The 16,381-nt window shown below is 36.8% G+C and overlaps 1 long non-coding RNA gene across 2 annotated transcripts in view; it reads left to right on the top strand.

Annotated features, from left to right (window-relative positions):
- LOC149899404 (uncharacterized) overlaps positions 1–8,403 on the top strand; it is a 28,440-nt gene extending 20,037 nt beyond the window's left edge. For both annotated transcript variants that reach the window (XR_016457983.1, XR_016457982.1), the window contains one exon: positions 7,842–8,403. This is a non-coding gene — a long non-coding RNA (uncharacterized LOC149899404). The remainder of the gene's footprint in view (positions 1–7,841) is intronic.
- Positions 8,404–16,381: the final 7,978 nt, after the last annotated feature.

Raw genomic sequence — 16,381 nt, 5'->3', positions numbered from 1 at the left:
CATATAAAAAATACATCCATAAGGAAAGCAACAAAAGCGAACGACGTCGGTAATCATGTTCTTCGATTAAAATGGAGATGGGCAGGACACAACCAAAGGCAAAAAGATGAAAGATGGTCAACGATCATAACAAACTGGTTTTTAGCGGACAGGAGCCGAAAAAGAGGCAGACCCAATAAAAGATGGCAAGATGACATTGTTGATGTAGCGGGGAATCAATGGGTAAAACTGGCTAATGATAGGCAGAAATGGAAAATTTTGGAGGAGGCTTTCACCGCACAAAGCGGTCCTTACAATAAAGAAAATAGGATAGGTACTAACATAGAATAGCAACAATGTTACTAACAATAAACATAGGTATACTAGTTTTAAGATTTTACAAGTTATTATATAAAGTATTATTAAGTTATATATATATTAGTAGTATTAAGTTAAATTGTAAAACATTTTTTGTAAAAGTAAGGAAATAAAAGCTTATATTATATTATTATTATAAACGTGAGGCGGTACGCAAGGTACGATTTTATGTTGTTATAACGTGAGGCGGTACGCAAGGTACGATTTTATGTTGCTTAAACTTGAGGCGGTACGCAAGGTACGATTTTATTTTGTTAAAACGTGAGGCGGTACTCAAGGTACGATTTTATGTTGTTAAAACGTGAGGCGGTACGCAAGGTACGATTTTATGTTGCTTAAAGGTGAGGCGGTACGCAAGGTACGATTTTATGTTGTTAAAACGTGAGGCGGTACTCAAGGTACGATTTTATGTTGCTAAAACGTGAGGCAGTACGCAAGGTACGATTTTATGTTGCTTAATCGTGAGGCGGTACGCAAGGTAAGATTTTATGTTACTAAAACGTGAGGCGGTACTCAAGGTACGATTTTATGTTGCTTAAACGTGAGGCGGTACTCAAGGTACGATTTTATGTAGTTTAAACGTGAGGCGGTACGCAAGGTTCTATTTTATGTTGCTTAAACGTGAGGCGGTACGCAAGGTACGATTTTATGTTGCTATAACGTGAGGCGGTACGCAAGGTACGATATTATGTTGTTAAAACGTGAGGGAGTACTGAAGGTATGATTTTATGTTGTTAAAACGTGAGGCGGTACGCAAGGTACGATTTTATGTTGCTTAAACATGAGGCGGTACGCAAGGTACGATTTTATGTTGATTAAACGTGAGGCGGTACGCCAAGTACGATTTTATGTTGCTAAAACATGAGGCGGTACGCAAGGTACGATTTTATGTTGCTTAAACGTGAGGCGGTACAAAAGGTACGATTTTATGTTGATAAAACGTGAGGCGGTACGCCAAGTACGATTTTATGTTGCTAAAACATGAGGCGGTACGCAAGGTACGTTTGTATGTTGCTTAAAAATTGAGGTGGTATGCAAGGTACGATTTTATGTTGTTAAAACGTGAGGCGGAACGCAAGGTACGATTTTATGTTGATAAAACGTAAGGCGGTACGCCAAATACGATTTTATGTTGCTAAAACATGAGGCGGTACGCAAGGTACGTTTGTATGTTGCTTAAACGTGAGGCGGTACGCAAGGTACGATTTTATGTTGCTTAAACGTGAGGCGGTACGCAAGGTACGATTTTATGTTGCTTAAACGTGAGGCGGTACGCAAGGTACGATTTTATGTTGTTAAAACGTGAGGCGGTACGCAAGGTACGATTTTATGTTGTTAAAACGTGAGGCGGTACTCAAGGCACGATTTTATGTTGTTTAAACGTTAGGCGGTACGCAAGGTACTATTTTATGATGCTAAACGTGAAGCGGTACGCAAGGTACGATTTTGTGTTGCTAAAACGTGAGGCGGTACGCAAGGTACGATTTTATGTTGTTAAAACGTGAGGCGGTACTCAAGGTACGATTTTATGTTTTTAAAACGTGAGGCGGTACTCAAAGTACGATTTTATGTTGTTAAAATGTGAGGCGGTACTAAAGGTACGATTTTATGTTGTTAAAACGTGAGGCGGTACTCAAGGTACGATTTTATGTTGCTCAAACATGAGGCGGTACGCAAGGTACGATTTTATGTTGTTCAAACGTGAGGCGGTACTCAAAGTACGATTTTATGTTGTTAAAATGTGAGGCGGTACTAAAGGTACGATTTTATGTTGTTAAAACGTGAGGCGGTACTCAAGGTACGATTTTATGTTGCTCAAACATGAGGCGGTACGCAAGGTACGATTTTATGTTGCTTAAACGTGAGGCGGTACGCAAGGTACGATTTTATGTTGTTAAAACGTGAGGCGGTACTCAAGGTACGATTTTATGTTGCTTAAACATGAGGCGGTACGCAAGGTACGATTTTATGTTGCTAAAACGTGAGGCGGTACGCAAGGTACGATTTTATGTTGCTTAAACGTGAGGCGGTACGCAAGGTATGATTTTATGTTGTTAAAATGTGAGGCGGTACTCAAGGTACGATTTTATGTTGTTAAAACGTGAGGCGGTACGCAAGGTACGATTTTATGTTGTTAAAACGTGAGGCGGTACGCAAGGTACGATTTTATGTTGTTAAAACGTGAGGCGGTACTCAAGGTACGATTTTATGTTGTTTAAACTTGAGGCGGTACTCAAGGTACTATTTTATGTTGCTTAAACGTGAGGCGGTACGCAAGGTACGATTTTATGTTGATAAAACGTGAGGCGGTACGCAAGGTACGATTTTATGTTGTTAAAACGTGAGGCGGTACTCAAGGTACGATTTTATGTTGTTAAAACGTGAGGCGGTACGCAAGGTACTATTTTATGTTGCTTAAACGTGAGGCGGTACGCAAGGTACGATTTTATGTTGATAAAACGTGAGGCGGTTCGCCAAGTACGATTTTATGTTGCTAAAACATGAGGCGGTACTGAAGGTATGATTTTATGTTGTTAAAACGTGAGGCGGTACGCAAGGTATGATTTTATGTTGTTAAAATGTGAGGCGGTACTCAAGGTACGATTTTATGTTGTTAAAACGTGAGGCGGTACGCAAGGTACGATTTTATGTTGTTAAAACGTGAGGCGGTACGCAAGGTACGATTTTATGTTGTTAAAACGTGAGGCGGTACTCAAGGTACGATTTTATGTTGTTTTAACTTGAGGCGGTACGCAAGGTACTATTTTATGTTGCTTAAACGTGAGGCGGTACGCAAGGTACGATTTTATGTTGATAAAACGTGAGGCGGTTCGCCAAGTACGATTTTATGTTGCTAAAACATGAGGCGGTACTGAAGGTATGATTTTATGTTGTTAAAACGTGAGGCGGTACGCAAGGTACGATTTTATGTTGTTAAAACGTGAGGCGGTACTCAAGGTACGATTTTATGTTGCTTAAACATGAGGCGGTACGCAAGGTACGATTTTATGTTGTTATAACGTGAGGCGGTACGCAAGGTACGATTTTATGTTGCTTAAACTTGAGGCGGTACGCAAGGTACGATTTTATTTTGTTAAAACGTGAGGCGGTACTCAAGGTACGATTTTATGTTGTTAAAACGTGAGGCGGTACGCAAGGTACGATTTTATGTTGCTTAAAGGTGAGGCGGTACGCAAGGTACGATTTTATGTTGTTAAAACGTGAGGCGGTACTCAAGGTACGATTTTATGTTGCTAAAACGTGAGGCAGTACGCAAGGTACGATTTTATGTTGCTTAATCGTGAGGCGGTACGCAAGGTAAGATTTTATGTTACTAAAACGTGAGGCGGTACGCAAGGTACGATTTTATGTTGCTTAAACGTGAGGCGGTACTCAAGGTACGATTTTATGTAGTTTAAACGTGAGGCGGTACGCAAGGTTCTATTTTATGTTGCTTAAACGTGAGGCGGTACGCAAGGTACGATTTTATGTTGCTATAACGTGAGGCGGTACGCAAGGTACGATATTATGTTGTTAAAACGTGAGGGAGTACTGAAGGTATGATTTTATGTTGTTAAAACGTGAGGCGGTACGCAAGGTACGATTTTATGTTGCTTAAACATGAGGCGGTACGCAAGGTACGATTTTATGTTGATTAAACGTGAGGCGGTACGCCAAGTACGATTTTATGTTGCTAAAACATGAGGCGGTACGCAAGGTACGATTTTATGTTGCTTAAACGTGAGGCGGTACAAAAGGTACGATTTTATGTTGATAAAACGTGAGGCGGTACGCCAAGTACGATTTTATGTTGCTAAAACATGAGGCGGTACGCAAGGTACGTTTGTATGTTGCTTAAAAATTGAGGTGGTATGCAAGGTACGATTTTATGTTGTTAAAACGTGAGGCGGAACGCAAGGTACGATTTTATGTTGATAAAACGTAAGGCGGTACGCCAAATACGATTTTATGTTGCTAAAACATGAGGCGGTACGCAAGGTACGTTTGTATGTTGCTTAAACGTGAGGCGGTACGCAAGGTACGATTTTATGTTGCTTAAACGTGAGGCGGTACGCAAGGTACGATTTTATGTTGCTTAAACGTGAGGCGGTACGCAAGGTACGATTTTATGTTGTTAAAACGTGAGGCGGTACGCAAGGTACGATTTTATGTTGTTAAAACGTGAGGCGGTACTCAAGGCACGATTTTATGTTGTTTAAACGTTAGGCGGTACGCAAGGTACTATTTTATGATGCTAAACGTGAAGCGGTACGCAAGGTACGATTTTGTGTTGCTAAAACGTGAGGCGGTACGCAAGGTACGATTTTATGTTGTTAAAACGTGAGGCGGTACTCAAGGTACGATTTTATGTTTTTAAAACGTGAGGCGGTACTCAAAGTACGATTTTATGTTGTTAAAATGTGAGGCGGTACTAAAGGTACGATTTTATGTTGTTAAAACGTGAGGCGGTACTCAAGGTACGATTTTATGTTGCTCAAACATGAGGCGGTACGCAAGGTACGATTTTATGTTGTTAAAACGTGAGGCGGTACTCAAAGTACGATTTTATGTTGTTAAAATGTGAGGCGGTACTAAAGGTACGATTTTATGTTGTTAAAACGTGAGGCGGTACTCAAGGTACGATTTTATGTTGCTCAAACATGAGGCGGTACGCAAGGTACGATTTTATGTTGCTTAAACGTGAGGCGGTACGCAAGGTACGATTTTATGTTGTTAAAACGTGAGGCGGTACTCAAGGTACGATTTTATGTTGCTTAAACATGAGGCGGTACGCAAGGTACGATTTTATGTTGCTAAAACGTGAGGCGGTACGCAAGGTACGATTTTATGTTGCTTAAACGTGAGGCGGTACGCAAGGTATGATTTTATGTTGTTAAAATGTGAGGCGGTACTCAAGGTACGATTTTATGTTGTTAAAACGTGAGGCGGTACGCAAGGTACGATTTTATGTTGTTAAAACGTGAGGCGGTACGCAAGGTACGATTTTATGTTGTTAAAACGTGAGGCGGTACTCAAGGTACGATTTTATGTTGTTTAAACTTGAGGCGGTACGCAAGGTACTATTTTATGTTGCTTAAACGTGAGGCGGTACGCAAGGTACGATTTTATGTTGATAAAACGTGAGGCGGTACGCAAGGTACGATTTTATGTTGTTAAAACGTGAGGCGGTACTCAAGGTACGATTTTATGTTGTTAAAACGTGAGGCGGTACGCAAGGTACTATTTTATGTTGCTTAAACGTGAGGCGGTACGCAAGGTACGATTTTATGTTGATAAAACGTGAGGCGGTTCGCCAAGTACGATTTTATGTTGCTTAAACATGAGGCGGTACTGAAGGTATGATTTTATGTTGTTAAAACGTGAGGCGGTACGCAAGGTATGATTTTATGTTGTTAAAATGTGAGGCGGTACTCAAGGTACGATTTTATGTTGTTAAAACGTGAGGCGGTACGCAAGGTACGATTTTATGTTGTTAAAACGTGAGGCGGTACGCAAGGTACGATTTTATGTTGTTAAAACGTGAGGCGGTACTCAAGGTACGATTTTATGTTGTTTAAACTTGAGGCGGTACGCAAGGTACTATTTTATGTTGCTTAAACGTGAGGCGGTACGCAAGGTACGATTTTATGTTGATAAAACGTGAGGCGGTTCGCCAAGTACGATTTTATGTTGCTAAAACATGAGGCGGTACTGAAGGTATGATTTTATGTTGTTAAAACGTGAGGCGGTACGCAAGGTACGATTTTATGTTGTTAAAACGTGAGGCGGTACTCAAGGTACGATTTTATGTTGCTTAAACATGAGGCGGTACGCAAGGTACGATTTTATGTTGCTTAAACGTGAGGCGGTACGCAAGGTACGATTTTATGTTGCTTAAACGTGAGGCGGTACGCAAGGTATGATTTTATGTTGTTAAAATGTGAGGCGGTACTCAAGGTACGATTTTATGTTGTTAAAACGTGAGGCGGTACGCAAGGTACGATTTTATGTTGTTAAAACGTGAGGCGGTACGCAAGGTACGATTTTATGTTGTTAAAACGTGAGGCGGTACTCAAGGTACGATTTTATGTTGTTTAAACTTGAGGCGGTACGCAAGGTACTATTTTATGTTGCTTAAACGTGAGGCGGTACGCAAGGTACGATTTTATGTTGATAAAACGTGAGGCGGTACGCAAGGTACGATTTTATGTTGTTAAAACGTGAGGCGGTACTCAAGGTACGATTTTATGTTGTTAAAACGTGAGGCGGTACGCAAGGTACTATTTTATGTTGCTTAAACGTGAGGCGGTACGCAAGGTACGATTTTATGTTGATAAAACGTGAGGCGGTTCGCCAAGTACGATTTTATGTTGCTAAAACATGAGGCGGTACTGAAGGTATGATTTTATGTTGTTAAAACATGAGGCGGTACTGAAGGTATGATTTTATGTTGTTAAAACATGAGGCGGTACTGAAGGTATGATTTTATGTTATTAGTCAGTTCAATAAAGAAACGAATCTTCAATGGCGGCCAAAGCTGACTTTGACAGATGGTAGGATCATCAAAAAAGAAAATAAAAATAACGTAAATTGATAATTATTTTATTAATTATTTCAAATAGTTTGTTGACAAACTTTTTTGTTATTGTATTTGTGTATTTATATGAATTATCATATTTACGTATACAGAATGTAATAAAATCCCCATAATACTTGTAATAAGCCCATGAAACTGAACAACTTTTCCCAAAGAATATATTTTGTCAAATTCCAATAAAACATTATTTACTTTCGCAAATGCATAATTGTCATTGTAAATTTATGATAAAAAATACTATAGGCAAAATCAAATACATTTTAGTCATTTTATTTTTCCATTTTTTTTTGCATACCGTACGGCCGTGTGTGAGCGAGAGGGAATGATAAGCGCCGCCATTGAAGATTCGTTTCTTTAAAGAACTAACTAATACAGGCACACACTCGGACTTCTTTCTGACAAGTGACATCTACTTTTAAGCTGGAGATATGAGTATGCGTACAGTTACGTGTATCTGTATTTTTAATTTTTTTTTTCTGCTGGTTCTTAAGCTGCGTCTATGCTAGGAGAGCCGAGCACGAGCGGAGCACGAGCCGAACACAATTCGTCTAGTGTGGACCAACTTACAAGCCTCGAACGAGCGCGCTGCGAGCATTTCGTTCGTGCTCGGCTGCGTTCCGCCTGTCGTCGGTTTTTTGACGAACACAAAGGGAAAACTACGTTCGAACAGTGATCGTTGTAGGTTCGTTGTGTACGTCCACACTTGACGCCGCGAACGACGAAGCCGAGAACGGCTCCGCTTGTGCTTCGCTCGTGCTCGGTTCGTCTAGCGTAGACGCACCTTTATGATTCTCATATTAATTGCGGGAATAATATCAGTCGTGTTTGTGATCGTTTTTTTTTTCTAGTTATGTTAAATTATTCATTTATCTGTATTTTTGTGCAGGAAATAATAGCGTCGGTCCGTGCTCGGGTCCGCAGTTCTCCGAGCTGGAGTACTTGAACGCGTTCAAGGGTCGTGCCGCCGCTCGGCCATGTGGGGGGGGGGCACTGGGAAGGGGGTTGTTGTGGAAAAAGGGGGATGCATCACTATATCCTTACAGGGGAAGTGTCGTTCCTGGAGAAGTGGGGATAGGAGGGTGCGTCACTGTATAGTTACTGGCAAGTAGGGGAAAGCGGTAGCGTCACTGTCGTTATTGGAAAAGGGGGGGGGGGCCGTCACTGTTTAGTTACTGAACGATATCACAGTAAACAGCTGAGACTAACAGTAGTGCAACTACCTGCAAAACGTTAGAACCGACCGAAACAAACATACGTCCTACTCGTTTTGTAAGGAGTTTAATAACTGTTCGTATTGTATGTACTAGGGCAATGTGGCAAGCGATAAGAGGGGAGATGTAAAAGAATACAGATGATCCCATTGTAATCAGCCTTATATAATTAAATCATTGTTAACTATAATCGAAATGATAATATTACTTAGTTATTTATTTAATAAATTTACTACAAAATTACATTGTGGTTTTATTTATTCCCTTGAAGCCGATCTATTATTACCAACCTACAAGTTGAATCGGCAAAAGTAATTGTTCTGCCTTAGCAGCTTCAATACAAATATGTATCTGAATAATATTTTATGAACACATTTAGGACCTAATGAATAGATATAAAATAGGTAAACTTGTTTTGAAAAATTCTGGTTAGACATTGTGATACCTACTAGAATTTTGTGTAGGATACTTATTACTAACGTGTTACTAACCTATCTGAAACTTATTTTATACACGAAATTATTATATAAATAACTCCAAAATCTGCACATAAGTGCAGATTACTTTAGATAGGTACTGACTCCGGCTCACGCAAAAACACAGATGTGTGAGTTTAGATACTGTACAGATTTTGATTTAATTATTTATGTATTAAGCGCGTCACACACGGTGAAGATACTATAATGTTTTATGTTAAGATTCTCTAATATAAAACGTTATAGTATCTTAAGGTATCCGGTATCAGCGTTCTGACCATCCTGTTACAAATGACCCACAAAATTTCGGGTTTTAGATTAGAGAATCTTAACATGAAATATTATAGTATCTTCACCGTGTGTGATGCGCATTAGTCCTCGTCAACATATTATTAGAGACTATAGTATGTTCATAGGGCAGGCGGAAATTCGTACATAACATATTACCTAACAGGGGTAACCAACCTGTTGGTAACCTGAGAACATTATTAAAGGGTGAAAGTGAAAATCTTTATTTCAGTAACCTACATTACATAACACTTTGACTTTGACTTGATTATATCTAACTTACTTTGCAGTAAGCTGTAGGTATGACACAATTTACAACAAAAAAAAAATGTTAGACCACTTCTGCTCTTAGGTTCTAACTTCTAAGTGTTTTATAATAAAAATAATAATAAATATTTTAGTAACATCTTATGAATTTAGTGAATTATTTACTTTTAGTAAATAATTCACAGTTAAAACAAGTAGTCAAAACAAGTTTGTTATCTCTGAACGACCGCGTCGCTTATCTCACCCTGTACCATGAAAAGCGGTACGCTGCGTAAACGATAAAGTAGTGTATGAAGAGCGATAGGTTGTTCAGGTATCGTTTTATTTTGATGATAACATAATACTTCGTGTCATTGTACGAATTTCCGCCTGCCCTAGGAATATACTATAGGTTTAGTCTTAAAAATTATAAATTTATATTATTACAAGCTGTGCCCCGCTGTTTCACCCGCATTGCTCCGCAATTGGTGGTCTGTGTGATATATTATATCTTATAACCTAAGCTTATACCTAACCTTCTATAAAATGGGAAATCTAACACCGAAAGAAGTTTTCAAATCGGACCAGTATTCCTGAGATTAGCGCGTTCAAACAAACTCTTCAGCTTTATAATATTAGTATAGATATAGATTATGTACTTAATAGAGAAAGTTTTAAATATTAAGGTTTAAAAATCACTCTACGACAGAATATATTATTATAATAGTACTACGCACAGAAGGTTCACTACCTAACAAAGGTATATAATAGCTCAGCCCCCCTAGTCAAGTGGCGTATCTAGATACGTTTATCTACAGCCTACGTCAATCTCATACATTCGTAGTCTATTCTATTGAACGCTACGCTAACAGAAAGCCACTTGACTAGGGGGGCAGGGTTGGTACTCGGCGCTGATTTACCATAAGGTCTGTAAAGCTGGCGATGAAAAATTTGCGAAATGAAAAAAAAAAACGTCAGAATTTGTTACTTTTTTTAGCTTTTTTGTTGCTAATTAGTTGCTATAATGACGATTTTGTTGCTCAAGCCGATAGCTGAAAATTAGAAACAGTTCTAGCTTTACATTAAGGTAGCGTGAAGAAATCGGAAAAAGAGATGGATCGTTTGATAAATACGGGTGAATTTGTTTTGCTAATTATTTTGTTGCTTCAAAAAAAAGTGTAGATTTTGATTTTTTTTCAATAGCGCCAAAAATAACGAAGCGACGTGCGAAGGTTTAATTGAATTAAAGTTAAGAAACTGATAAATTAATTATTATCTATGTGCAATAATTCGGATATACCTAACTAATTAAATGTAAAAAAAAATATAACAATAAACGGAATTTGAAGTATTTTCTTCGTACCAATATTTTACTTCTTAAGCTTCAAACTCAAACATTTACTTATTTATTCAATTAGACTTCTTCTAGAAGCACTTTTGAAACGTCATTAAGTACATATTTTTAACATTTACCACCGATTCGGAAAGCAGTATCTACGGAGAAGAATCGGCAAAAAACTCCATAGTTGCTCTTTTTAATCATGTCAGATTTACAATTTTACAAATTACATATGTAATATCATAATATATGTATTATCATAATAGAACTGTCCTGTGGTTTTTACGAGACAACCCTCCATGGGTTTTTATCGTCCATATATTCCTTAATACTGTAATAGGCTCTCTGGACAAGTACATTTTTTATATAAGTTTTAAATTTAGAACTACTAAACTCTTTAATATTATGAGGAATTCTGTTGTAAAAGCGTATACCTTGGCCCATAAATGAATTTTTAACTTTAGCTAGCCGGAAAAATGGCATTTCAATTTTATTTCTGTTTCTTGTGTCATATAACAATGTCTATCTCCTACTTTTGTGTGTAAGTAAGCGTTATTGTGTACATATAATTATTGTGTACGGTACGGTACAGTAAGGATACCAGTATTCTTAAAGAGATCTAGTCTTAGTGAGTCTCGAGCACGCAAATTATATATAGAGCGTATGGCTCTTTTCTGTAATATAAATATAGTTTCTATATCTGCAGCCCTGCCCCATAGCAGAATTCCATAGGACATTATGCTATGAAAGTAGCTAAAGTAAGCCAATCTAGCCGTTTCTTCATCGGTGAGATGCCTTATTCTTCTAACTGCATATGCAGCTGAGCTGAGCTTAGCAGCGGTGGTGGTAACATGGGCCCCCCATTGAAGCTTCTCATCTAATGTCAAACCAAGAAAAACAGTCGATTCCACAGGGTATAATACCTCCCCGTTTAAAATAATATTCCTTTTCACCATTTTACATTTGGGAGGATAAATTCTACACAATTTGTTTTTTTTTTGTATTTAATAGTAAATTATTAGCATTAAACCAATTGGATATGCGTAAAAGAGCAGAGTTTACTTCGTCAACATTTGTGTCATGTCTATCCACATTAAATATTAATGAGGTGTCATCTGCAAACAGTACTATTTCACACATATCCTGCAAATAATAAGGTAGGTCATTAATATACACTAAGAACAAAAACGGTCCTAAGATAGATCCCTGCGGAACACCTATGTTAATCGGCGCACCGCGAGATTTCTCTCCATTAACGACAACGGTTTGTACCCTGTTCTGAAGATATGAAGCTATGAGATCCTGAGCTAAACCTTTGATACCATAAAAATTTAGTTTCCGTAATAGAGTGGAATGTTCTACACAGTCGAAGTCCTTAGAAAGGTCGCAGAATATCTTTGAATTTTCCCATGCTTTGTATATATGTGACAAAAGAGCTATTCCGGCATCAGTGGTAGAGCGCCCCTTTGTGAAACCATACTGTTTGGCGTGCAGTAAACCATTTGATGCAAAATGACTATTTAATTGGTTTAAAATTAGTTTCTCGAAGACTTTGCTCAAAGTTGGTAATATGGAAATTGGCCTATAGTTATTACTGTCTTCTTGGTCACCACTTTTAAATAAAGGAATAACTTTGCTAAACTTTAGTAAATCAGGGAATATACCACAGTCGCAACACAGATTAAATATAAACGCTAGTTGATTGGCAATGTTTTCTATGATATTATTTACTAAATTTACAGACATACCCCAGAGATCACATGTTTTTTTTAAATTTAATGTTTTAAAAGTTTTAACAATTTCATCAGCAGTCACGTGTCGCAATTCAAATAATTTGTTACACTCAGCAACGTGATCCCTCAATAAAGACTCTGCAAGCGCTGAAGACGAATTTAAATTCTTAGTTAAACTAGCAGGGACACTACTAAAGAAATCTTCAAAAGCAAGCGCAACATCAGCACTTTTGTCAATGACCCTACCAGAATTGACAAGTTTTATGGTACTATAAGGGTACTATCGTTTGATTGGATTTTGCCCAATTCACCATTAATAATTGTCCAAACCGTTTTAACTTTATTGTCAGAGTTGCGTATTTTGTCTCTGACATTTATTTTTGTTTTTCGCTCTTTGGTCCTTTATTTAATATTTTTTATTGATAAATTTGATGTACAATTATAATTTTACTTTACATACATGATATATACATACTGTTATTGTTAAATAGTGTAGGAATTTTTATTTTCAACAAATTTATAATTTGCTGCATGATTTGTATAGCTGAGTTATACATTTTAGATGGTATTTTTTAGATGGCAAATGATGAATTCATTTTGAATATTTTGTGGGAGGAGAAATAACAAGAAGAGCTGGTACTTAGTTAGGCATCAAAATATGAATCTGACGAATGTCACTGTGAATATCCACGTCTAAAGTCACGCATATAGTTCACCAAGTGAAAATACATATATTGTTCAACAACGTAAAGTATGTGTAAATTGTAAAAAAATATAAAAATGCCATTATAAATTAAATTAATAAGACTCAAATGAATGTTAAGAAGACCTTAATAAGTCAACATTTAATAAAAGTTATTAATCTTTTTGTAATCTTGTTTTTTTCATCGGGGTACACTTGTACCCCTGGGTACCGTTAATGAAATTCTAATACGGGTACGGTTCTAGGGTTAAACATTAAAAAATAATTTGTTGCAGCTAAGGTTGCAGCTCACATAGTTCACTGTCACGTTGAACAGAGCCAGCAACAAAATAGAAACCGGAAGTAGAATTATGGTTAGGGAGCCAGGTGCAAATTTGGTTAACTATTTCCTCTCAAGAGATAATTCGTCAGACGCATGAGAGTATAGAATTATAAAGCCTCGTGAACGTCAGCTGGCGCTCGGTTGGGGGGGTGAGCGGTTGTAGCCTCCCACGCACATAGGAAAAAAAATACATTCATTCATTCATTTCCTCTCAGCTAAAAAATTTGTCAAATTGTAGCTAACCCAATATCTCAACGAAAAAAAATAGTCAGCTGGTTACAACATGGTGTATTATACGTCAGCTGGTGTCTCGAACATGAAAGTTAAATTTAAAGAAAAATTTATTTTCCGTTATTTCCTCTCAAACAAAAATTTACCTGATGATAGCTTATATGTAACTGTGGATAAATATATATGTCAGCTGGCTGTATCTTGGTGGAAAAACCGTCAGCTGATACGGGAGGCTACAACCGCTCTTCCCCCCAACCGAGCTCCAGCTGACGTTCACGAGGCTTCATAATACTATACTTTGATGCATTTTACTAATTACCGCTTGAGAGGAACTTGGTCATAAAATCTGCTGCTGGCTCCCGGACCATTAATTTTGATACCGTGTTTCTAGGAAATCGTCCACGCCAGCTTAACTGTCGATTTTCGGCAGTTACACTATATATTATTACTATATACTATACACATATTAGTAGTATAAGTGTATCATTTAAGTGTCAACCACATATATTAGTATTATGAACAATAACACTAAATACTTCTTCAATACTTAGTATAAAACAGTCGCTTTCTGTGTCCCTTTGTATGTATGCTTAAATCTTTATAATTACGAAACGGATTTTGACGCGTTTTTTTTAATGAACAGATATATTCGGCAAAGCTGCGGGCGGTAAGCTAGTTATATATAATATTGATTATCGACGAAGGATGGCATGCATGGGATTTACATGATTACATTACTGTTATATATAAATGTTTATACATGTGTATATTAATTGTAGAAATCGTAGATGTACAATACATGAGCGGATTCAAATTGTGTTTTAAGTAGCAAGTAGCATCACTACATAGTATAAAACAAAGTCGCTTTCTGTGTCCCTATGTCCCTTTGTATGCTTAAATCTTTAAAACTACGCAACGGATTTTGATACGGTCTTTTTTAATAGATAGAGTAATTGAAGAGGAAGGTTTTAGTATACAATTTATAAGGTTTTAGACAAAGCGGGCGAAGCCGCGGGCAGTAAGCTAGTGACAGAATAAAACACAAAGCTATAAAATAATAAATTTATTGCACAAAGATAATAAATTAAAATTCAGATAACAAATTATAATTATTTATAGCATTTTTTATTGAAATTAAAGAATTATTACATAAACATAATATATTATAAGCTAATATTAACAGTTCCAATACATCTATTTATATTTTCTCTTCACATTCGCTTTACACCTAAAATAATAATATTACCTATATACACATTTTTGGTGAGACTATGACGAGTACGGAATAAGGAAAACCGAACTAATTTTATGAAATAATACTTATGATTGTGCAAACTTTAGAAATACTTTTGTATTTCATGACTGAAACATGGCACTGATTTATAAATTTAGCATTTTCCTTCATATACATAAATTAGGGCTCAATCACAAGCGACACACTCGTGTTCAATATTCAACTTGCATAACGAAATCTAGTAACAAAAAATATCATCATATATTGGAATTTAGATATACACTAATCTTATCTCTCTGTTTTAAATTCATTATTTCTCAAACAGAGAAGTAAATTGTCTGTCACAACTTTACCCAAAGATAATTTTGATGGAACACTTTCCATTACCAACAATTTAATATAATACACATTACCTACAATACATTTGCTACAAATCGGTCAAATATTTCATTTTTTAACACAAGTATGATGACATAAATATATATAGATATAACAATCAAAATTATCTTTATAAGGTCCAGTATCTCCTGAATATTGATTACCATTTTAATTGCATGACTGTAAATGATTACAATCCAATAACATATGAAATAAATTGAAATTATACAATATCTTTTATCAATAATATTAAAATTATATTATCATTTATTTTATTAATAATAATAGTATATTCTAAGTATGATTAGTGTTTTGATCATAAGAACAGCGTAAATATATTATGTTGTATTTGGTTACTGAACTAAATTGTATGTTCACTTCGTTTGAGCACAGATAACTAAAAATACTTATATGCTTTAATAAAATTATAACACAGCTGTTTACTAATTTAAAATGGCGCTTAATATCGAGAATGGAGTACACAACTGAAAATTAATGTTCACTTATATAACACGCAACATATGATTATGATAATTAATAGCCTTCATTATATTTTTGTACAATTTTTAGCACTCACTTGGGTCCAAAAATAAACATTTATGAAGTAATTACACATGTTACATATCAATATTTAATAAATGTAACAACATGCACGAATCGTTATGGAATAACATAGACATTATCGACTATGAAGGAATGACGCACTGTGTATGGTCCCTTTACCACAGTCAATGAGTTTACAACGAAAGAGGCGATTAAATAAATCTGCATTCACGTTGATAATGAACATCTAAATTATTCGGAGCGTTCTCATCTTTTATTTCCGGTCATAGAAAATATCGTGTACACTTTATCGTCACGATATGTCGTAACGACATTTATTACATATTAAACAATGTGGATCGAATTAATTTGGTTCGTTTCAACTAGCTGCACGACTGGCGCTCTTATCACAGACGATGCGTTTATTTTATCGAGATATCTATATTTATATAATATGTATTTATTTAAAGTTAAAACTAATGATTTGATCGTATTAAGTAAGTATCCATATCATAAACCATTAAACATTACCGCGATAGAGTTAAGTTTAGTATGAAATGGAAAATGTGAAGGGCGTTGCTATTTCAAAATACAACGCCGCACGCGCGCAAGTTAGTGTGTGCGGGGGGCGGGGCTCGTGGGGGCGGGGCTCGCGGGGGCGGGGCTCGTGGGGGCGGGGCTAGGCGAGCACGCAGGCGGCGTCGGGCGGCGGCGGCGGGGGC

This window comes from Colias eurytheme, chromosome 21 (genome assembly GCF_061535395.1).
Source record: "Colias eurytheme isolate Ceu_HAF_F1 chromosome 21, ilColEury1 Martin Lab GWU primary, whole genome shotgun sequence".
In the NCBI taxonomy this organism is placed as follows: Eukaryota; Metazoa; Arthropoda; class Insecta; order Lepidoptera; family Pieridae; genus Colias; species Colias eurytheme.
Note: the sequence above shows the minus strand (reverse complement) of the source record. Positions and strands in the feature narration are given on the sequence as shown.